The sequence below is a fragment of the Engystomops pustulosus genome, chromosome 9 (assembly GCF_040894005.1).
Source record: "Engystomops pustulosus chromosome 9, aEngPut4.maternal, whole genome shotgun sequence".
NCBI classification, from domain to species: domain Eukaryota; kingdom Metazoa; phylum Chordata; class Amphibia; order Anura; family Leptodactylidae; genus Engystomops; species Engystomops pustulosus.
Window position 1 is genome coordinate 14841200 of NC_092419.1, and position 25147 is coordinate 14866346.

The 25147-nt window shown below is 50.3% G+C and overlaps 2 long non-coding RNA genes across 2 annotated transcripts in view; one reads left to right on the forward strand and one right to left on the reverse strand.

The window, feature by feature from the left end:
- Positions 1-25147, forward strand: part of LOC140078083 (uncharacterized) — a 932690-nt gene that overhangs the window by 105365 nt on the left and 802178 nt on the right. The window lies entirely within an intron of this gene.
- On the reverse strand, positions 8299-23286 carry LOC140077138 (uncharacterized). Its single transcript, XR_011849715.1, has 2 exons — positions 23111-23286; positions 8299-9012 (listed from the first exon to the last, which is right to left on the reverse strand). It is a non-coding gene; the product is annotated as an uncharacterized lncRNA (long non-coding RNA).

Below are 25147 nucleotides of genomic sequence, written 5' to 3' on the forward strand. Positions count from 1 at the left end.
CTTGGGGGTCCTTCCAGGTCACTGGAAGATGAGCAGGAGGATGATGATAGGTAAAAGGGACCATCATCCCCACTAGCTGACTCGGTGTCAGAGGCAAGCATGTTATATGCCTCCAACACGGTGTACGTCTTCTGAGACATTGCACACAAAAAAAATAGAGAACTAGAAAAATTAGATAATGTGCACCAAACTACACGGATAAACCGTCTAGCAGGCACACAAAAAAAAAAATATAATGCACACCAAACTACACGGACAAGCCGCACAGATGGCACACACCAAAAATAATGCGCACTAAACTACACGGACAAGCCGCACAGATAGCACACAAAAAAAAAAAAAAGATAATGCACACCAAACTACACGGACAAGCCGCACAGATGGCACACACAAAAAATAATGTGCACTAAACTACACGGACAAGCCGCACAGATAGCACACAAAAAAAAAAAAGATAATGCGCACCAAACTACACGGACAAGCCGCACAGATGGCACACACCAAAAATAATGCGCACTAAACTACACGGACAAGCCGCACAGATAGCACACAAAAAAAATAATGCGCACTAAACTACACGGACCAGCCGCACAGATAGCACACAAAAAAAAAAAAGATAATGCACACCAAACCACACGGACCAGCCGCACAGATGGCACACCAAAAATAATGCGCACTAAACTACACGGACAAGCCGCGCAGATAGCACACAAAAAAAAATAATGCGCACTAAACTACACGGAGAAGCCGCACAGATAGCACACAAAAAAAATAATGCGCACTAAACTACACGGACAAGCCGCACAGATAGCACACAAAAAATAATGCGCACTAAACTACACGGACAAGCCGCACAGATAGCACACAAAAAAAATAATGCGCACTAAACTACACGGACAAGCCGCACAGATAGCACACAAAAAAAAAGATAATGCACACCAAACCACACGGACCAGCCGCACAGATGGCACACACAAAAAGTAGCTACGTACGGGCGCTCTGGAAAAAAATATTACCAGGCACCGAAAAAAAACCTATGTGCACCGCGCAAAAAGGCGCTACAAATGCACCTAGCTTGCCCTAAGACAAACTAACTACCGCTAAGACTGCTAAAGATTCTGTGCAGCGCTATTCACACGGCGCACTGAAAAGTGCGTCCAGTGCAGAACAACGCTAACACAGCGCACTGAAAAGTGCGTTTGGGTTCAGAAGGGACAGACAGGGAAAAACGGAAGACACGTGGGATCACACAAGGCGATCACACAGGGAACACACAGGACACAGGAAAAAACAGATAGGGATGGGAATTTGTAGGGAACAATAGGGATCAGATAAGGATCAGAACACTATTTATAGTGTAAAAGTGTATTTTGGTGCACACAGTAACGCTCTCTCCTCTCTCCAGCGATACCAAACCAAAATGGTGCCGCTGGAGGAAGAGGAAGGGGCTAAAACCACGTTTTTTAGCCCAAAATCGCTGTAATTGGCCAGTCAGGTTTGACTGGCCAATCACGGCGATCGGCGGGCGGGACCGATTTGATTGGTCGGGTGACGGAGACAGGAACTCCTCCTGCCTCTGTCACCCAAATCTCGTCCCGATGTCACCACGTCGCGAGACGTGGTGACAATTCTAAAATCCTATGCGCTCGCGCCGTAGCTGTACTGCGCTGAGCGCTAATCGTCGGAAGCTGCGCAGTACAGCTACGGCGCGGAGCGCTAAGGGGTTAAAAAGGAATTTTTAATTTGAAAAAAATTACATAGCATAACACTTTCACATTACTGTATATACTTGAGTATACGATGACCAGCATATAAGCAGCGGTACATGAATTAAACCGAAACAGATTGTTATATATACACACGCATACTGTTATTTGAACCAGACTATGCATCTCTCTGGACATTACACCGAAACAAATGGGAAAACCTATTGACTAGAGCAGTTGTGGCGAACCTATGGCATCTACGTGTGTATGTATCTGAATATATAAGCTGCAATGAAACTAAATCTGGAAATGTGCAGAGTCTAATGTAATTATCTCAAACAATAGGCATGGGGTTACAGGCTCCTGGATGTCTACATATGTCAAAAATAAGACAATAGCATTAGCGATATCTAAATCTAAAGTTTATTTTGTCTAGAAAAGTAGATTAGAAATATTTGAGGAAGACGTCATCTATGGGTCCCATCATTTCTCTAATGTATTGAGATGGTGGAGATACATCGACGACGTCTTCCTCATTTGGACAGGGGCGGAGGGTGATCTAAACTTTTTTTTACACTATTTCAGTGATTGCAAACCTTTTGGAGACCGAGTGCCCAAACTACAAACAAAATCCACTTATTTACAGTGAAGTGCCAACTCGGCATTTTAAGCAGTAACTTATTGCTACCTGTTCTTCCACATCTTTCAATCGTATCGGCCCCTGAGGCCACCAATACAGCTGAAAGAAGGAGTGCCAATTCAGACTCTCATTGTAGACTCTCTCCAGGTCTTGAGAGGAAGAATGGTGGATCCAGCAGGATGACCACCAAAGGTAATGCAGCCCAGTCCACACCTTCTCACTTTTCCCACAGTTCCAAACAGCCAATGAAGTGTCGCTTTAAAATAGCGCTGAGAGCGGCATCTCTTTAGTTGCCTGGGACTGCAGGAAGATTTGGCCCTATTTGGTGAACTCTGTCCTGGGGTGAGTGCCCACAGAAATGGCTCCGAGTGCCGCCTCTGGCACCGGTGCCATAGGTTCGCCACCACTGCACTATTTAAATTCCTTTGATCCTAACTTGCAATTCACTATGGTTAAGTCCAAAACAGAACTTCAATTTTTGGATGTAAATGTAGGTTTGAACGACGGTTGTTTTTCCACTAAAATCCATGTCAAACCCACAGAATTTACTTCGTTATGACAGCGGTCATCCGAGATCCATGATAAAAAAAATTTGTCTTATAGACAATTTTTGCAAGTCACTAGAATCACAAGTCAGATGACAGAAGTAGAAAAGAGTTTTGACATGATGGCACAAAAATTTCGTGATGGGGGATACCCACTATTCTCCTATAGACGAAATAAACTTAAGGGATCGGATAGTAAAAGCCGATGTAGGTTCAAGACAACATACTACACAACGGGGACTTTTTGGTTACACCAGAAAAGGTTGCTTTCCATGTTGTCACGGGTGTCACTATTCTGTGTCCCGCGGTCCCCACTCCCCCAGGTCCATACTGACCTCACCTGGCTCCGGAATGCATGTTGATCACGTCCGGTTCTCACGCCGGCTTCCTCCGAGGCCGCGCGCGCCCAGCTCTTCAGAAATTTAAAGGGCCAGCGTCCTCCTTATTGGTGCTGGCATCAAGGCTCTGCTATATAGCCCGGCGACTCCCAGCATTCCCTGCCAGTTCTTCATGTCCTGTTACTGAAGAGAAAGCCCTCTGTGTTCCTGAGCGTTTCCAGACGCCTCTGTGTATTCTGTGATTCCTGTGTTCCATGGCGGTTCTGGTGTCCTGTGGCGGTCCAGTAATCCAGTAGCCATCCGTGGTCCTGCCTTCCCGTGGTCCCTGTGTCCCTACCTTGGCTGCCACCGCGGGCCTAGTCGCACCCGCAGAGCGACCTGGTGACTCCCCGTCACAGCAAGACCATCCTGCTTTGTGGCGGGCTCTGGCGAAGACCAGGAGATCACTTACACTCCGCTCCCGGGTTGCGGCTAGTATTGTTATCCCCCCGCGGTGGTCCACTGACTATTCCCATAGACTGTGACAGTAAGATCCGGCCATGGACATGTAAGGTAGATGAATTTTCGGCACACACAATGGGTTTTTCTTTGCTTAATTAATTTTTATTTGTAGTGAAAGAATTCATAGTAATCAGCCTTCACCATGAAGTAGTTTTGTATCATAACATTTTCAAAACATAAGTAGATCAACAATTAGTACGACGTTTCGGTCATCTCGACCTTTGTCAAGTGTGATCTTATTCTGGAAGATTAATAATAAACAAAAAATTAGGAAGGATCATTACATTGTTCTATATATAAATATACATAATCTTATCTAAAGGTTGTACAAAGGATATATATAATGTTATTAACGCTAAATGCATGGCAAAATATCATAGAGAAAGTATAAAACAGTAGATCTATGTTTAAATTCATCTGGATGAAATAACATTTTTATGTATAAGATGGAAGTCACATAATTGTAATTTATGGAAAAAGAGAAATTGGAATAGGAAGATTGATATTCTATCATCCGGATTGAAGTAGTAGGGAAGGAACTTATTTCAATATTTCTATTTTTTCTGAAAAGAGAAAAGTATATTATTTAAACATATGTCATATACAGATTCTAGAAAAATACATTTTATGTAAATGTCCGATCATAGGCTCGATTCAAGCCTAGTGGCTCAATGGTTTGCAATGTATGAATCCAATATGATTCTCTGTGGCGTAGAAGTTTTGTTCTATTGCCCCCTCTTCTTGGTATCTCCACTGTCTCAATTACTTGGAATCTTAGTTGTGAAGGATGATGTTGATGGAGGTTAAAATGTGCTGGAACCGGAAGTAGATTTTGATTCATTCTTATGGTAGATTTATGTTTGCTCACTCGATCCTTAATGGGAGTGGTGGTCTCTCCTACGTAGAGTAGGCCGCACAGGCATTTTAATAAATATATTACGTAGCGTGAATTACATGTGAAGTAGTCGGAAATGGCGTATTGTTGTCCCGTTCTAGGATGACAGAAGAATTCTCCGCGGATTACTGAGGAGCACTGACTACAATTTAAACATGGAAATGTTCCTTTCTTTGGGGAGGAAAAAAATGTTTGTCTGGTTTTCTTAGAAAAGCTGCCTATGTCGGCTTTTACTAATTTGTCTCGTAAATTTTTTGTTCTTTTATGACATATCATGGGGGGTCTTTGAAATTCTGGTATCTGTGGGTAAGCTTTTTTCAGTAGGGGCCAATGTTGCTTGATAATTCTGGATATTAAAGGAGAAGTTTGGTGGAAATGATGTACAAATGGTATTCGTTTTGTCGTTTCAGTTTTCCGTGAAGATATGGAGGTTGTATGTGAAGTAAGTTTGTCGCAAGATTCTTGTAACAGTTTTGGAGGATATCCTCGTTTCTGGAATTTAGTGGTCATCTCAGTAAGTCTTATGGTTTTTGTCTCAGAGTTACTCACAATCCTATTTACACGATTATATTGTGAAAAGGGAAGAGATTTTTTCGTTTGAATCGAGTGAGAGCTATTATAATGTAGCAATGTATTTCGGTCCGTTGGTTTAACGTAAAGATCAACTGAGATGTGTCCTTGCGCATCCAGTAATATTAGAGTATTAAGAAAGTTCATTTTGATAGTGTCAAAATGTAAAGTAAATTGAAGTTCCGGTGTGATAGAGTTCAAATATTGATGGAAGGCCTGTAGGGAGTCTAGGGAGCCCCCCCCATACGCAGAACACGTCGACGATATAGCGGCGCCAGTATCTGGAATTTTGTTGGAAAAGAGTATTTGGATATATGTAATCATTTTCGAAAAAAGCCATATAAGTGTTCGCGTAGGGGGGGGCTACATTCGACCCCATCGCCGTCCCTTGGATCTGTAAGAAAAATTGGTCTCCAAACAAAAATAAATTATTATGTAAAATTGTGTGAAGAAATTCCAGGATCAGTTCTTTTGTATGTCCCGTAAATTGATTCAATTCTAGTAGACGTTTGACAGCATCGATCCCCTTGTTATGAGTAATGGAAGTATAAAGACTGCACACGTCCCATGTGACCAAAATGGATGGGAGCCAAATATTTAGAGATAAGATCATGAATTACCTTAGCTATACAGGGAGTAGGATCCTTATTGAGTTTTTTGTATGTTGAAGTATCATTTAGCTGTGACAAAATTTCCTTTACATAATCACTTTTATCCATTATTACAATGGCTCCCCCTTTATCCGCTGGTTTTATAATTACATTTTCATTCTGCTGTAAGGAGGTTAGAGCTTGGCGTTCTAGAGGGGAGAGGTTAGAATGATATTTAAGTTTCTTTTTCTTAGTATCAGTGATTATCTTTTGGATGTCATTATTGACCAATGTGACATAAGTCTCCACAGGATGATAATGAGATGGAGGATTGAACGTACTTTTGTTATATAGTCCTAGCTTATCGATCGTAATATTTGAACTGAGTGCAGGGGATGTCTCTGTCATATGGCCGTCTGCGAAATGTGTCTTTAATCGAATAGATCTAAAAAATCTCTGTAAATCCTCTTCAAGATCAAATGTATTCAGAGGTACCGTGGGACAAAAGCTTAGGCCCTTACTGAGAACTGTCATTTCAATTGGAGTCAACGTTACTGAAGAAATATTTACAACTTGATCCCACTCACCTGTGACCGGGTCTGTGATCGTGGGGGAGGTTGTAGTTGCTGTTTTCTTCCGTCCCCTCCTTGTTGATCATGCCATGGACATGATCTCTGCAAAAGTCATGGACAGTGTCAAGGATCCGTACCAGCTCCAGGGTGACCTTCCCAGCACTATTACCCAGCAATCCCAAGAGATTTATGTGCAAAAAGAACTCTTGGACAAACTCCCTGCCACCCTGCGGATTATTGCCTCCCAGCAGCAGGCTCCTGTGACTCCTCCTTTTGTTTCTGTCCCCCAGCCTTGTTTTTTGGCAGCAGACTCTGGACCAGATTTTTTGATGCCTAACAAATTTGATGGCAACTCCAATTTTTGCAGGAGTTTTGTTGTCCAATGCTCGTTGTACATCAAACTTACGTCCTCCCATTCCACCCCCGAACGCACTAAGTTGGCATGTGTTCTTTCTTTGATCACTGGAGAGGTGCTGGACTCCTATATGTGATAGTGGTGACCCAGACATGGTTACCCATACCAAGTTCCTGAGAAAAATCCAGTCCAGGTTTGAACCCCCTCAAGTTCGGCTACTTCGCCCCTCCTGTCTGATCCCAGTGTCTCCGCAGCTTCCCAGTGCTGCTCCAGAGCCCCCGAGGCGGCCGTTGCCCCCGAGGCCGCCCCATAGCCTCCACCGGCCACCCCCGAGCCTCCACCGGCCACCCCCGAGGCCGCTCCGATGTGCCTAGAGCCAACCCAGCCTGCGGCTTCCCAAGTCTACTAGGTGCCTGATCTCCTCCTAAGGAGTTTAATTAGATCAATGGTCCCCAACCACTAAAGAACTATGTAAAAATAAATCCTGACACGCACCTTTCCCCCCTCTACGAAAGCAGGAGGTGTAATATTAATCTCTCCTTCTTTGCAAATGTAGACAATCATCACATTGCCTCTGCTTGTTTCAGGGTGCAGTCACACGTGGTGTTATGGATGAGTCGGGACGCTTGCGTTTTTAAATGTTACAAGCTGTATTTTTATTGCTGGAAGTGTAAGCAGTGGGTAAAACATCTTGAAGAAATACGCTTCCACAGTCAAACGCATTGTAACATTTAAAAACGCATGCGTTCAGACGCATCCAAAACGCCAAGTGTGAACGCAACCTCAGAGCTAGACTCTGGCCACAGAAAAAGTGAGACATAAAAAAGACAAGAGTATAATATATATTTTCTCTCACATTGAATAGAAGGTTGGGTGGGTTTTAGGTCCACAAATGAGGAAAGGCCAAATACAGGGGGACATTATATGTGGGGAGTGCGGGATTTTCTGTAGACCCCTTCTTATAAAGACAGACCAAAGAAAACCGTGCAAAAAAGGAGGGGGTTACAGAAACTGGGTACTACAGAAATGGGGGCACTATAATGAGGGAGCTGCATTATAGAAAGGGCATCTTATGATAGGGGCTGCAGGAAATTGGGCACTACATGGGTTGGAATTAGGTAGGAGCTAATTTCGGAGCACACAATTTTGGCAGAGGAAACCTGAAAGTACCTGGAGATTTTTTTTTTTGGGTGCAGCTGGCCCCATGTTATAAAAAGGTTGGGAACCGCAGCATTATACAGACAGAAAGTAATCTTCTACAAGTCATAAAACTATTTGAAAGTAACCATATTAAAGGGGTTGTCAGACTATTTAAGAAACTTTACAGGTTGGCTGTACCTATATATTTACAGGGGCACGGCCGCTCCACTCCCTGCAGCCTGGCACGCTTCCGGTCTCAGCGCCTGATACAGCATTGGAACAGGGGAGTGATGGAGGAAAAATAAAGGGATTTTTTTTTTTTATAGTCAGACAACCCCTTTAAGGATCATCTTTGCAAAAACAAAACTGAACAGTCCTACAACTTTGGTTCTGTGGTTTTTCTTTATTTTCTATATCATAACACATGAAATTAATCAGGAGAAAAGTGATTTTAAGAAGTTTTTATTATTTTATAAAAAACATTGCCTGTACATTTTGTCCACAACATAGGAATATCTACCCAATAGTAGCAGAGCATCCTCCTGCCTGCAGCAGTGACATCATGATGATGACACGTGACTGGCACGCTCTACTCCTGGTGTTTGGCAGAGGAATAGAAGGCTACAGCGGACATGACATCCCTGCTGCAGCCTCTGTTTGCAAACAAAGACCAGAAGGTGCACGCACAAGTAGAATGCAGGGGAGGGGTAAGTATAGGATCTTTTCCACAGGATAGGGAATAGCAATCGGACAGGTGGGACTTCTGGGACCTCCACTGATCACAAGAATGTAGATCTAATTGATGGAGCACTAGGTGAACCCTGTGTTCTGCCATTGGAGTTCTGGAAACTGGCGAGCACAGCACTTGGGTATTTCCAGCACTCTCCTGAACCTCAATGACAGTGCCAGAGATAACCAGGCCACCTGGCACACAAAGGCAATGAATGAAGCAGCAGCAGGACACATACTTGACCTGCTGCTCCATTCGTATTTGAGAATGGCAAACCAGTTATTAGTGGGGGTCCCAGCATTTGATTCCCACCAATCAGATTACTACCCTCTATCCTTTCAAACAGGTTTTGCTCTCAAAACCCAGTCCATGTTGCTGTGATCTTCTCCGATGACACGGGCTCCATTCAGGATCCAATACAGAATAGAATCTAAAAGAAAACATACAATATTACCTGTGTTACTGGGGCAGCCCCTCCCCCGCGTTACTGGGGCAGCCCCTCCCCCGCGTTACTGGGGCAGCCCCTCCCCCGCGTTACTGGGGCAGCCCCTCCCCCGCGTTACTGGGGCAGCCCCTCCCCCTCCCCCGCGTTACTGGGGCAGCCCCTCCCCCTCCCCCGCGTTACTGGGGCAGCCCCTCCCCCTCCCCCGCGTTACTGGGGCAGCCCCTCCCCCTCCCCCGCGTTACTGGGGCAGCCCCTCCCCCTCCCCCGCGTTACTGGGGCAGCCCCTCCCCCTCCCCCGCGTTACTGGGGCAGCCCCTCCCCCTCCCCCGCGTTACTGGGGCAGCCCCTCCCCCTCCCCCGCGTTACTGGGGCAGCCCCTCCCCCTCCCCCGCGTTACTGGGGCAGCCCCTCCCCCTCCCCCGCGTTACTGGGGCAGCCCCTCCCCCTCCCCCGCGTTACTGGGGCAGCCCCTCCCCCTCCCCCGCGTTACTGGGGCAGCCCCTCCCCCTCCCCCGCGTTACTGGGGCAGCCCCTCCCCCTCCCCCGCGTTACTGGGGCAGCCCCTCCCCCTCCCCCGCGTTACTGGGGCAGCCCCTCCCCCTCCCCCGCGTTACTGGGGCAGCCCCTCCCCCTCCCCCGCGTTACTGGGGCAGCCCCTCCCCCTCCCCCGCGTTACTGGGGCAGCCCCTCCCCCTCCCCCGCGTTACTGGGGCAGCCCCTCCCCCTCCCCCGCGTTACTGGGGCAGCCCCTCCCCCTCCCCCGCGTTACTGGGGCAGCCCCTCCCCCTCCCCCGCGTTACTGGGGCAGCCCCTCCCCCTCCCCCGCGTTACTGGGGCAGCTCCTCCCCCTCCCCCGCGTTACTGGGGCAGCTCCTCCCCCTCCCCCGCGTTACTGGGGCAGCTCCTCCCCCTCCCCCGCGTTACTGGGGCAGCTCCTCCCCCTCCCCCGCGTTACTGGGGCAGCTCCTCCCCCTCCCCCGCGTTACTGGGGCAGCTCCTCCCCCTCCCCCGCGTTACTGGGGCAGCTCCTCCCCCTCCCCCGCGTTACTGGGGCAGCTCCTCCCCCTCCCCCGCGTTACTGGGGCAGCTCCTCCCCCTCCCCCGCGTTACTGGGGCAGCTCCTCCCCCTCCCCCGCGTTACTGGGGCAGCTCCTCCCCCTCCTCTGCGTTACTGGGGCAGCTCCTCCCCCTCCTCTGAGTTACTGGGGCAGCTCCTCCCCCTCCTCTGCGTTACTGGGGCAGCTCCTCCCCCTCCTCTGCGTTACTGGGGCAGCTCCTCCCCCTCCTCTGCGTTACTGGGGCAGCTCCTCCCCCTCCTCTGCGTTACTGGGGCAGCTCCTCCCCCTCCTCTGCGTTACTGGGGCAGCTCCTCCCCCTCCTCTGCGTTACTGGGGCAGCTCCTCCCCCTCCTCTGCGTTACTGGGGCAGCTCCTCCCCCTCCTCTGCGTTACTGGGGCAGCTCCTCCCCCTCCTCTGCGTTACTGGGGCAGCTCCTCCCCCTCCTCTGCGTTACTGGGGCAGCTCCTCCCCCTCCTCTGCGTTACTGGGGCAGCTCCTCCCCCTCCTCTGCGTTACTGGGGCAGCTCCTCCCCCTCCTCTGCGTTACTGGGGCAGCTCCTCCCCCTCCTCTGCGTTACTGGGGCAGCTCCTCCCCCTCCTCTGCGTTACTGGGGCAGCTCCTCCCCCTCCTCTGCGTTACTGGGGCAGCTCCTCCCCCTCCTCTGCGTTACTGGGGCAGCTCCTCCCCCTCCTCTGCGTTACTGGGGCAGCTCCTCCCCCTCCTCTGCGTTACTGGGGCAGCTCCTCCCCCTCCTCTGCGTTACTGGGGCAGCTCCTCCCCCTCCTCTGCGTTACTGGGGCAGCTCCTCCCCCTCCTCTGCGTTACTGGGGCAGCTCCTCCCCCTCCTCTGCGTTACTGGGGCAGCTCCTCCCCCTCCTCTGCGTTACTGGGGCAGCTCCTCCCCCTCCTCTGCGTTACTGGGGCAGCTCCTCCCCCTCCTCTGCGTTACTGGGGCAGCTCCTCCCCCTCCTCTGCGTTACTGGGGCAGCTCCTCCCCCTCCTCTGCGTTACTGGGGCAGCTCCTCCCCCTCCTCTGCGTTACTGGGGCAGCTCCTCCCCCTCCTCTGCGTTACTGGGGCAGCTCCTCCCCCTCCTCTGCGTTACTGGGGCAGCTCCTCCCCCTCCTCTGCGTTACTGGGGCAGCTCCTCCCCCTCCTCTGCGTTACTGGGGCAGCTCCTCCCCCTCCTCTGCGTTACTGGGGCAGCTCCTCCCCCTCCTCTGCGTTACTGGGGCAGCTCCTCCCCCTCCTCTGCGTTACTGGGGCAGCTCCTCCCCCTCCTCTGCGTTACTGGGGCAGCTCCTCCCCCTCCTCTGCGTTACTGGGGCAGCTCCTCCCCCTCCTCTGCGTTACTGGGGCAGCTCCTCCCCCTCCTCTGCGTTACTGGGGCAGCTCCTCCCCCTCCTCTGCGTTACTGGGGCAGCTCCTCCCCCTCCTCTGCGTTACTGGGGCAGCTCCTCCCCCTCCTCTGCGTTACTGGGGCAGCTCCTCCCCCTCCTCTGCGTTACTGGGGCAGCTCCTCCCCCTCCTCTGCGTTACTGGGGCAGCTCCTCCCCCTCCTCTGCGTTACTGGGGCAGCTCCTCCCCTTCCTCTGTGTTACTGGGGCAGCTCCTCCCCCTCCTGCGTAGCTGCTAAACTCAGTGGGACCTGGAGGCGGAGGGGAGCACATGTCGGCCTGGACCAGCTACTACGGTACTCAGCCCTGCAGTCAGTGCCCATCAAAAACACTGAAAAAGTATGTATGTTTGTGTTTTTGCGCAGTGTGTATGTAGGTGTGATGCCTGATCTATATGTGAACATTGTGTGCATGTTTAGTCACATGTATAATGTATGAATGTAGTGTCAGTGTGTTTGCTTGCACAGTACTATGGTTTGTATTAAAACAGCTTTACCCCTCGCACTGTATAATGCCCCCCCCCTTACACTGTATAATGCCCCCTCACACTGTATAATGCCCCCCCTTACACTGTATAACCTCCCTGCACTGTATAATGCCCCCCCTCACACTGTATAACCTCCCTACACTGTATAATGCCCCCCCTCACACTGTATAACCTCCCTGCACTGTATAATGCCCCCCCTCACACTGTATAACGCCCCCCCTCACACTGTATAACGCCCCCCCTCACACTGTATAACGCCCCCCCTCACACTGTATAACGCCCCCCCTCACACTGTATAACCTCCCTACACTGTATAATGCCCCCCCTCACACTGTATAACCTCCCTGCACTGTATAATGCCCCCCCCTCACACTGTATAACCTCCCTGCACTGTATAATGCCCCCCCCTCACACTGTATAACCTCCCTGCACTGTATAATGCCCCCCCTCACACTGTATAACCTCCCTGCACTGTATAATGCCCCCCCTTACACTGTATAACCTCCCTGCACTGTATAATGCCCCCCCTCACACTGTATAATGCCCCCCCTCACACTGTATAATGCCCCCCCTCACACTGTATAATGCCCCCCCTCACACTGTATAATGCCCCCCCTCACACTGTATAATGCCCCCCCTCACACTGTATAACCTCCCTGCACTGTATAATGCCCCCCCTCACACTGTATAACCTCCCTGCACTGTATAATGCCCCCCCTCACACTGTATAACCTCCCTGCACTGTATAATGCCCCCCCCTCACACTGTATAACCTCCCTGCACTGTATAATGCCCCCCCTCACACTGTATAACCTCCCTGCACTGTATAATGCCCCCTCACACTGTATAACCTCCCTACACTGTATAATGCCCGCCCTCACACTGTATAACCTCCCTACACTGTATAATGCCCCCCCTCACACTGTATAACCTCCCTACACTGTATAATGCCCCCCTCACACTGTATAATGCCCCCCTCACACTGTATAATGCCCCCCCTAACACTGTATAACCTCCCTGCACTGTATAATGCCCCCCTCACACTGTATAACCTCCCTACACTGTATAATGCCCCCCCTCACACTGTATAACCTCCCTGCACTGTATAATGCCCCCCCTCACACTGTATAACCTCCCTGCACTGTATAATGCCCCCCCTCACACTGTATAACCTCCCTGCACTGTATAATGCCCCCCCTCACACTGTATAACCTCCCTACACTGTATAATGCCCGCCCTCACACTGTATAACCTCCCTGCACTGTATAATGCCCCCCCTCACACTGTATAACCTCCCTGCACTGTATAATGCCCCCCCTCACACTGTATAACCTCCCTGCACTGTATAATGCCCCCCCTCACACTGTATAACCTCCCTACACTGTATAATGCCCGCCCTCACACTGTATAACCTCCCTGCACTGTATAATGCCCCCCCTCACACTGTATAACCTCCCTGCACTGTATAATGCCCCCTCACACTGTATAACCTCCCTACACTGTATAATGCCCCCCCTCACACTGTATAACCTCCCTACACTGTATAATGCCCCCCCCTCACACTGTATAACCTCCCTGCACTGTATAATGCCCCCCCTCACACTGTATAATGCCCCCCCTCACACTGTATAATGCCCCCCCTCACACTGTATAATGCCCCCCTCACACTGTATAATGCCCCCCTCACACTGTATAACCTCCCTGCAGTGTATAATGCCCCCCCTCACACTGTACAATGCCCCCTTACACTGCATAATGCCCCCCCTTACACTGTATAACCTCCATGCACTGTATAATGCCCCCCCCTTACACTGTATTTCCTCCCTGCAGTGTATAATGCCCCCCCCTTACACTGTATAACCTCCCCGCAGTGTATAATGCCCCCCCTCACACTGTATAACGCCCCCCTCACACTGTATAACCTCCCTGCAGTGTATAATGCCCCCCTCACACTGTATAACCTCCCTGCACTGTATAACCTCCCTGCACTGTATAATGCCCCCCTTACACTGTATAACCTCCCTACACTGTATAATGCCCCCCTCACACTGTATAACCTCCCTGCACTGTATAATGCCCCCCCTCACACTGTATAACCTCCCTGCACTGTATAATGCCCCCCCCTCACACTGTATAACGCCCCCCCCTCACACTGTATAATGCCCCCCCTCACACTGTATAATGCCCCCCCCTCACACTGTATAATGCCCCCCCCTCACACTGTATAATGCCCCCCCCTCACACTGTATAATGCCCCCCCCTCACACTGTATAATGCCCCCCCCTCACACTGTATAATGCCCCCCCCTCACACTGTATAATGCCCCCCCCCTCACACTGTATAATGCCCCCCCCTCACACTGTATAATGCCCCCCCCTCACACTGTATAATGCCCCCCCCTCACACTGTATAATGCCCCCCCTCACACTGTATAATGCCCCCCCTCACACTGTATAATGCCCCCCCTCCACTGTATAACCTCCCTGCACTGTATAATGCCCCCCCTCACACTGTATAATGCCCCCCCTCACACTGTATAATGCCCCCCCTCACACTGTATAATGCCCCCCCTCACACTGTATAATGCCCCCCCTCACACTGTATAATGCCCCCCCTCACACTGTATAATGCCCCCCTCACACTGTATAACCTCCCTACACTGTATAATGCCCCCCCTCACACTGTATAACCTCCCTGCAGTGTATAATGCCCCCCCTCACACTGTATAACCTCCCTGCACTGTATAATGCCCCACTCACACTGTATAACCTCCATGCACTGTATAATGCCCCCCTCACACTGTATAATGCCCCCCTCACACTGTATAACCTCCCTGCACTGTATAATGCCCCCCTCACACTGTATAACCTCCCTACACTGTATAATGCCCCCCCTCACACTGTATAACCTCCCTGCACTGTATAATGTCCCCCCTCACACTGTATAACCTCCCTACACTGTATAATGCCCCCCTTACACTGTATAACCTCCCTGCAGTGTATAATGCCCCCCCCCACACTGTATAACCTCCCTGCACTGTATAATGCCCCCCCTCACACTGTATAACCTCCCTGCACTGTATAATGCCCCCCCCCTCACACTGTATAACCTCCCTGCACTGTATAATGTCCCCCCTCACACTGTATAACCTCCCTACACTGTATAATGCCCCCCTTACACTGTATAACCTCCCTGCAGTGTATAATGCCCCCCCCTCACACTGTATAACCTCCCTACACTGTATAATGCCCCCCTTACACTGTATAACCTCCCTGCACTGTATAATGCCCCCCTTACACTGTATAACCTCCCTGCACTGTATAATGCCCCCCTTACACTGTATAACCTCCCTGCAGTGTATAATGTCCCCCCTCACACTGTATAACCTCCCTACACTGTATAATGCCCCCCCTCACACTGTATAATGCCCCCCCTCACACTGTATAATGCCCCCCCTCACACTGTATAATGCCCCCCCTCACACTGTATAATGCCCCCCCTCACACTGTATAACCTCCCTGCAGTGTATAATGCCCCCCTCACACTGTATAATGCCCCCTTACACTGTATAATGCCCCCCTTACACTGTATAATGCCCCCCTTACACTGTATAACGCCCCCCCTTACACTGTATAACCTCCATGCACTGTATAATGCCCCCCCTTACACTGTATTTCCTCCCTGCACTGTATAATGCCCCCCCCTTACACTGTATAACCTCCCCGCAGTGTATAATGCCCCCCCTCACACTGTATAACCTCCCTGCACTGTATAATGCCCCCCCTCACACTGTATAACCTCCCTGCAGTGTATAATGCCCCCCCTCACACTGTATAACCTCCCTGCACTGTATAATGCCCCCCCTCACACTGTATAACCTCCCTGCACTGTATAACCTCCCTGCACTGTATAATGCCCCCCTTACACTGTATAACCTCCCTACACTGTATAATGCCCCCCCTCACACTGTATAACCTCCCTACACTGTATAATGCCCCCCCTCACACTGTATAACCTCCCTGCACTGTATAACCTCCCTGCACTGTATAACCTCCCTGCACTGTATAACCTCCCTGCACTGTATAACCTCCCTGCACTGTATAATGCCCCCCCCTCACACTGTATAATGCCCCCCCCTCACACTGTATAATGCCCCCCCCCTCACACTGTATAATGCCCCCCCTCACACTGTATAATGCCCCCCCTCACACTGTATAATGCCCCCCCTCACACTGTATAATGCCCCCCTCACACTGTATAATGCCCCCCCTCACACTGTATAATGCCCCCCCTCACACTGTATAATGCCCCCCCTCACACTGTATAATGCCCCCTCACACTGTATAACCTCCCTACACTGTATAATGCCCCCTTACACTGTATAATGCCCCCCCTCACACTGTATAACCTCCCTGCAGTGTATAATGCCCCCCCTCACACTGTATTACCTCCCTGCACTGTATAATGCCCCACTCACACTGTATAACCTCCATTCACTGTATAATGCCCCCCTCACACTGTATAATGCCCCCCTCACACTGTATAACCTCCCTGCACTGTATAATGCCCCCCTCACACTGTATAACCTCCCTGCACTGTATAATGTCCCCCCTCACACTGTATAACCTCCCTACACTGTATAATGCCCCCCTTACACTGTATAACCTCCCTGCAGTGTATAATGCCCCCCCCTCACACTGTATAACCTCCCTGCACTGTATAATGCCCCCCCTCACACTGTATAACCTCCCTGCACTGTATAATGCCCCCCCTCACACTGTATAACCTCCCTGCACTGTATAATGCCCCCCCTCACACTGTATAACCTCCCTGCACTGTATAATGTCCCCCCTCACACTGTATAACCTCCCTACACTGTATAATGCCCCCCCCTTACACTGTATAACCTCCCTGCACTGTATTCCCCCCCCTCACACTGTATAACCTCCCTACACTGTATAATGCCCCCCTTACACTGTATAACCTCCCTGCACTGTATAATGCCCCCCTTGCACTGTATAACCTCCCTGCAGTGTATAATGTCCCCCCTCGCACTGTATAACGCCCCCCCCTCACACTGTATAACCTCCCTGCAGTGTATAATGCCCCCCTCACACTGTATAACCTCCCTGCACTGTATAATGCCCCCCTTACACTGTATAACCTCCCTACACTGTATAATGCCCCCCCCTCACACTGTATAACCTCCCTACACTGTATAATGCCCCCCCTCACACTGTATAACCTCCCTGCACTGTATAACCTCCCTGCACTGTATAACCTCCCTGCACTGTATAACCTCCCTGCACTGTATAACCTCCCTGCACTGTATAATGCCCCCCCCTCACACTGTATAATGCCCCCCCTCACACTGTATAATGCCCCCCCCTCACACTGTATAATGCCCCCCCCTCACACTGTATAATGCCCCCCCTCACACTGTATAATGCCCCCCCCTCACACTGTATAATGCCCCCCCCTCACACTGTATAATGCCCCCCCTCACACTGTATAATGCCCCCCCCTCACACTGTATAATGCCCCCCCTCACACTGTATAATGCCCCCCCTCACACTGTATAATGCCCCCCCCCACACTGTATAATGCCCCCCCCCACACTGTATAATGCCCCCCCCCCACACTGTATAATGCCCCCCTCACACTGTATAATGCCCCCTTACACTGTATAATGCCCCCCTCACACTGTATAATGCCCCCCTCACACTGTATACCTCCCTACACTGTATAATGCCCCCCCTCACACTGTATAACCTCCCTGCAGTGTATAATGCCCCCCCTCACACTGTATAACCTCCCTGCACTGTATAATGCCCCACTCACACTGTATAACCTCCATGCACTGTATAATGCCCCCCTCACACTGTATAATGCCCCCCTCACACTGTATAACCTCCCTGCACTGTATAATGCCCCCCTCACACTGTATAACCTCCCTACACTGTATAATGCCCCCCCTCACACTGTATAACCTCCCTGCACTGTATAATGTCCCCCCTCACACTGTATAACCTCCCTACACTGTATAATGCCCCCCTTACACTGTATATCCTCCCTGCAGTGTATAATGCCCCCCCACACTGTATAACCTCCCTGCACTGTATAATGCCCCCCCTCACACTGTATAACCTCCCTGCACTGTATAATGCCCCCCCTCACACTGTATAACCTCCCTGCACTGTATAATGTCCCCCCTCACACTGTATAACCTCCCTACACTGTATAATGCCCCCCTTACACTGTATAACCTCCCTGCAGTGTATAATGCCCCCCCCCTCACACTGTATAACCTCCCTACACTGTATAATGCCCCCCTTACACTGTATAACCTCCCTGCAGTGTATAATGCCCCCCTTACACTGTATAACCTCCCTGCAGTGTATAATGTCCCCCCCTCACACTGTATAATGCCCCCCCTCACACTGTATAATGCCCCCCCTCACACTGTATAATGCCCCCCCTCACACTGTATAATGCCCCCCCTCACACTGTATAATGCCCCCCTCACACTGTATAACCTCCCTGCAGTGTATAATGCCCCCCTCACACTGTATAATGCCCCCTTACACTGTATAATGCCCCCCCTTACACTGTATAACCTCCATGCACTGTATAATGCCCCCCCCTTACACTGTATTTCCTCCCTGCACTGTATAATGCCCCCCCTTACACTGTATAACCTCCCCGCAGTGTATAATGCCCCCCCTCACACTGTATAACCTCCCTGCACTGTATAATGCCCCCCTCACACTGTATAACCTCCCTGCAGTGTATAATGCCCCCCTCACACTGTATAACCTCCCTGCACTGTATAATGCCCCCCCTCACACTGTATAACCTCCCTACACTGTATAATGCCCCCCCTCCACTGTATAACCTCCCTGCACTGTATAACCTCCCTGCACTGTATAACCTCCCTGCACTGTATAACCTCCCTGCACTGTATAATGCCCCCCCCTCACACTGTATAATGCCCCCCCTCACACTGTATAATGCCCCCCCCTCACACTGTATAATGCCCCCCCTCACACTGTATAATGCCCCCCCCTCACACTGTATAATGCGCCCCCCTCACACTGTATAATGCGCCCCCCCTCACACTGTATAATGCCCCCCCTCACACTGTATAATGCCCCCCTCACACTGTATAATGCCCCCCCTCACACTGTATAATGCCCCCCCTCACACTGTATAATGCCCCCCCTCACACTGTATAATGCCCCCCCTCACACTGTATATGGCCCCCTCACACTGTATAATGCCCCCTCACACTGTATAATGCCCCCTCACACTGTATAATGCCCCCTCACACTGTATAATGCCCCCTCACACTGTATAATGCCCCCTCACACTGTATAATGCCCCCTCACACTGTATAATGCCCCCTCACACTGTATAATGCCCCCTCACACTGTATAATGCCCCCTCACACTGTATAACCTCCCTACACTGTATAATGCCCCCTTACACTGTATAATGCCCCCCCTCACACTGTATAACCTCCCTGCAGTGTATAATGCCCCCCCTCACACTGTATAACCTCCCTGCACTGTATAATGCCCCACTCACACTGTATAACCTCCATGCACTGTATAATGCCCCCCTCACACTGTATAATGCCCCCCTCACACTGTATAACCTCCCTGCAGTGTATAATGCCCCCCCCTCACACTGTATAACCTCCCTGCACTGTATAATGCCCCCCTCACACTGTATAACCTCCCTGCACTGTATAATGTCCCCCCTCACACTGTATAACCTCCCTACACTGTATAATGCCCCCCTTACACTGTATAACCTCCCTGCAGTGTATAATGCCCCCCTCACACTGTATAACCTCCCTACACTGTATAATGCCCCCCTTACACTGTATAACCTCCCTGCACTGTATAATGCCCCCCTTACACTGTATAATGCCCCCCTTACACTGTATAATGCCCCCCTTACACTGTATAATGCCCCCCTTACACTGTATAATGCCCCCCTTACACTGTATAACCTCCCTGCAGTGTATAATGTCCCCCCCTCACACTGTATAACCTCCCTACACTGTATAATGCCCCCCCTCACACTGTATAACCTCCCTACACTGTATAATGCCCCCCCTCACACTGTATAACCTCCCCGCACTGTATAATGCCCCCCCTCCCACTGGATAACCTCCCTGCACTGTATAATGCCCCCCCTCACACTGTATAATGCCCCCCTCACACTGTATAACCTCCCCGCACTGTATAATGCCCCCCTCACACTGTATAACCTCCCTGCACTGTATAATGCCCCCCCTCACACTGTATAACCTCCCTGCACTGTATAATGCCCCCCTTACACTGTATAACCTCCCTGCACTGTATAATGCCCCCCCTTACACTGTATAACCTCCCTGCACTGTATAATGCCCCCCCCTTACACTGTATAACCTCCCTGCACTGTATAATGCCCCCCTCACACTGTATAACCTCCCTGCACTGTATAATGCCCCCCTCACACTGTATAACCTCCCTGCACTGTATAATGCCCCCCTCACACTGTATAATGCCCCCTCACACTGTATAATGCCCCCTCACACTGTATAATGCCCCCCCTCACACTGTATAACCTCCCTACACTGTATAACCTCCCTACACTGTATAACCTCCCTACACTGTATAACCTCCCTACACTGTATAACCTCCCTACACTGTATAATGCCCCTCCTCACACTGTATAACCTCCCTACACTGTATAACCTCCCTGCAGTGTATAATGCCCCCCCTCACACTGTATAACCTCCCTGCAGTGTATAATGCCCCCCCTCACACTGTATAATGCCCCCCCTCACACTGTATAATGCCCCCCCTCACACTGTATAATGCCCCCCCTCACACTGTATAATGCCCCCCCTCACACTGTATAATGCCCCCCCTCACACTGTATAATGCCCCCCCTCACACTGTATAATGCCCCCCCTCACACTGTATAACCTCCCTGCAGTGTATAATGCCCCCCCTCACACTGTATAACCTCCCTGCAGTGTATAATGCCCCCCCTCACACTGTATAACCTCCCTGCACTGTATAATGCCCCCCTCACACTGTATAACCTCCCTGCACTGTATAATGCCCCCCTCACACTGTATAACCTCCCTGCACTGTATAATGCCCCCCCTCACACTGTATAACCTCCCTGCAGTGTATAATGCCCCCCCTCACACTGTATAACCTCCCTGCAGTGTATAATGCCCCCCCTCACACTGTATAACCTCCCTGCAGTGTATAATGCCCCCCTCACACTGTATAACCTCCCTGCAGTGTATAATGCCCCCCTCACACTGTATAACCTCCCTGCACTGTATAATGCCCCCCCTCACACTGTATAACCTCCCTGCACTGTATAATGCCCCCCCTCACACTGTATAACCTCCCTGCACTGTATAATGCCCCCCCTCACACTGTATAACCTCCCTGCACTGTATAATGCCCCCCCCTCACACTGTATAACCTCCCTGCACTGTATAATGCCCCACTCACACTGTATAACCTCCATGCACTGTATAATGCCCCCCTCACACTGTATAATGCCCCCCTCACACTGTATAACCTCCCTGCAGTGTATAATGCCCCCCCCTCACACTGTATAACCTCCCTGCACTGTATAATGCCCCCCCTCACACTGTATAACCTCCCTGCACTGTATAATGTCCCCCCTCACACTGTATAACCTCCCTACACTGTATAATGCCCCCCTTACACTGTATAACCTCCCTGCAGTGTATAATGCCCCCCCTCACACTGTATAACCTCCCTGCACTGTATAATGCCCCCCCTCACACTGTATAACCTCCCTGCACTGTATAATGCCCCCCCTCACACTGTATAACCTCCCTGCACTGTATAATGCCCCCCCTCACACTGTATAACCTCCCTGCACTGTATAATGCCCCCCCTCACACTGTATAACCTCCCTGCACTGTATAATGCCCCCCCTCACACTGTATAATGCCCCCCTCACACTGTATAACCTCCCTGCACTGTATAATGCCCCCCTCACACTGTATAACCTCCCTGCACTGTATAATGCCCCCCTCACACTGTATAACCTCCCTGCACTGTATAATGCCCCCCTCACACTGTATAACCTCCCTGCACTGTATAATGCCCCCCTCACACTGTATAACCTCCCTGCACTGTATAATGCCCCCCTCACACTGTATAACCTCCCTGCACTGTATAATGCCCCCCTCACACTGTATAACCTCCCTGCACTGTATAATGCCCCCCTCACACTGTATAACGCCCCCCTCACACTGTATAACCTCCCTGCACTGTATAATGCCCCCTCACACTGTATAATGGCCCCCTCACACTGTATAATGCCCCCTCACACTGTATAATGCCCCCTCACACTGTATAATGCCCCCCCTCACACTGTATAATGCCCCCCCTCACACTGTATAATGCCCCCTCACACTGTATAATGCCCCCTCACACTGTATAATGCCCCCTCACACTGTATAATGCCCCCTCACACTGTATAATGCCCCCTCACACTGTATAATGCCCCCTCACACTGTATAATGCCCCCTCACACTGTATAATGCCCCCTCACACTGTATAATGCCCCCTCACACTGTATAACCTCCCTGCACTGTATAACCTCCCTGCACTGTATAACCTCCCTGCACTGTATAATGCCCCCCCTCACACTGTATAATGCCCCCCCTCACACTGTATAATGCCCCCCCTCACACTGTATAATGCCCCCCCTCACACTGTATAATGGCCCCCTCACACTGTATAATGGCCCCCTCACACTGTATAATGGCCCCCTCACACTGTATAATGGCCCCCTCACACTGTATAACCTCCCTGCACTGTATAATTCTTGGCACTATCTTTTATAAATCTGTTTTGTGGTGAATACCATACTGTTCAGGTTGTTAATAAATGTTAATGTTACCATTGTTACTGGGGCAGCTCCTCCCCCTCCTGTGTGTTCCTCCCCTGTGTCACACGCGGCTCCCCTTGGAGCCCGGGCTTCTTTGCATATCACCCCCTTAGCACACTTGCAGGCTGCAGCCGCCCACACATACTACACACAGCTCCCAGAACCCTCCATTAGACCCTGGAGCAGATGTACTCACCATGATAATCCCTCCACACACCGCACAGAGCAGCCCTGCATCTCCTCCGCACACATACAGGCGGGAAACACGAAGCCCCGCCCCCCGCTTATAGCACCTCGGTCACATGATCTGGAGTGACATGTGACCAAAGCAGCTGCTCATGTCACACCAGTCCGCCATCTTTACTACTGGCAGACCAGGTAACTCTCCATATATAAATAGTGAAATAACTTTATACGTAATACATGTATAGACGATACCGTTATATGAGCGCTTTTTTTTGTTTAAAGTTAAGTTAACGGGAGACTATCATGTAACAGTCAAAAAAAGGGAATGAAAGTATTTGCCCTTATCAGCAATGGCGTCGGAAGTCCTGTTAATTGACGCACCCCGAAATCTATACATCACGAGGTTTGACATCGCACAGCAACAGATGATGTCACGGCGCCGCCATGTTGTGAAGGGAAACATCCTGCAATGATAGCCGTTACCACTGCGTGCCTTATTATAATGAGGGGGCGGAGCCAATACGCGTCAGAGCCCAACGGTATTTTGGCGGCCAGTGAAGAAGAATGGACGCCAAACAGTTTTTCTTGGTACTTTTAGTAGCCACCCAGTGTCAGGTAGAGATGAGAGGCACTAGAGCTGCTAAACCTGGAGGTGATTGACATTTATAATTTTCACTAATCTTGCATGAGGTAACTCAGACAGTATGACAATCTGGCAATTGTTTCTGTCAGGGCGCGTGCACACGTTGCGTTTTGTCCTGCGTTTGATACGCGTTACAACCGCTGAGGAGAGGTGATTTGCCTGATTACATTACTGTTTACATTTGTTAACACAATGTTAATACATGTGGTAACGCATTGTTAACACATGCGTTAACATCGCGTTTACAATGCGCTTTGTACAGAACAGAAATGTAATCAGGCAAATCACCTCATCTCAGCAGTTGTAATGCGTTTTGAAGCGCAACGTGTGAACGTGGCCTCACAGAAAGTGGCGGTGAATGTAACACAAATACAAGCTAAGCTGATGTGTGAGGAAAGCACAAAGTTATCCCCTTCCCGCTCAGCCACGTATATATCCGCTGATGAGCTGATGCCGGCTCCGTTGTGGATCAGAACCGTGCTGGCTGTAACTGACAGCTGACACCCCAGTGTAACACCCGCGGTCGGTGTGGGCTCTGATCGCGGGTGTTTAACCCGTTAAATGCCGTGGTCAGCGTGACCGCGGCATTTAACCTGCCTTTGGGGGGGGGGGGGGTCTTTCCCCCACGATCGTGTCCTGCCCCCGTGCGGTTTTTGGTGGGGGGGAGGGGGCGCTGAGCGTTGCTATGGCAGCCCTGGGGTACGATCATCAGTGCCTGAGGGCGCGTTCACATGTTGCGTTTCGGTTGCGTTTTCATTGCGTTTAAAACGCATATACAACAGCTGATGAGAGGTAATTTGCCTAATTACATTACCGTTTACGTTTGTAAACGCAATGTTAACGCATGTGTTAACAAAACGCATACGTTAACGCGTTGTTAACGCATGTGTTAACATCGCGTTTACGATGCGTTTTGTAAACGGAAATGTTAACAGTGATGTAATTAGGCAAATCACCTCTCCTCAGCTGTTGTATATGCGTTTTAAACGCAATGAAAACGCAGGTCAAAACGCAACGTGTGAACGCGCCCTGAAAGATGGCGTCTGTGACATGTGCATAGACTGCCGCTGCTCATACCCTGCAATACATCATTATATCAGGGTATTATCAGATGATTGCTTGTTCTTGTCCCATGGTGGAAATAGTAAAAAAATAAAATGTTATTCAATAAAAAATAATCAATAAAAATGCCAATAAGCCCCATAACATATAAAGAGACATATAATGCAAAAAAAATGTCTAAATCAGAACACAAACCCCAAAACCCCACATATATAGTGTGAGAGATGAGCATCAGGGTCTTTGGATACACGAGGCTTTCAGCCGCCCCCGGCCACTTTACAAAGTGATTTCCGAGTCTTTGTTTTCCAGCGCTGGAATGCATTAGGTAACACAGGAAAGACA